Source organism: Myotis davidii, unplaced genomic scaffold, assembly GCF_000327345.1.
Source record: "Myotis davidii unplaced genomic scaffold, ASM32734v1 scaffold170, whole genome shotgun sequence".
NCBI lineage: Eukaryota > Metazoa > Chordata > Mammalia > Chiroptera > Vespertilionidae > Myotis > Myotis davidii.
Window position 1 is genome coordinate 1,703,429 of NW_006282528.1, and position 418 is coordinate 1,703,846.

The window sequence follows — 418 nt, forward strand, 5'->3', positions numbered from 1 at the left end:
ATCTCGGCTTCAGGCTCTGGCACCGGCCCCTCCCTTGTGAAAACTTTGTGAAGGTCCCCGTGGCAGCCCCTTTGGTGTATAGAAGTTTATTAAGTTCGAGCACAACAACAAATCAAGACTTCTGGCTCCAGTTTTATCATATAAAACTATTAACACCAACTGGGCTTCAGGCAAAAGTACAAGTGAAATTATTGGTACAAAAGAATTTTGCATGAAAATGTTGGTATGTCCTTCCAGAACCCCATCAACATGCAGATGCTGTCAGAGGCATGCACGGTTCCGTGTTCTCTCTCGTCCACTTGGTCACGTTTCCTGCACTCCCGTGTGCAGGCCCTGCCCCGCGGGAGGCACCGGGCTCCCGGGAAGGCCCTGCTCTCAGAGCCCGGCCTGGCGGGGCAGACAGCAGACAAAACAGATA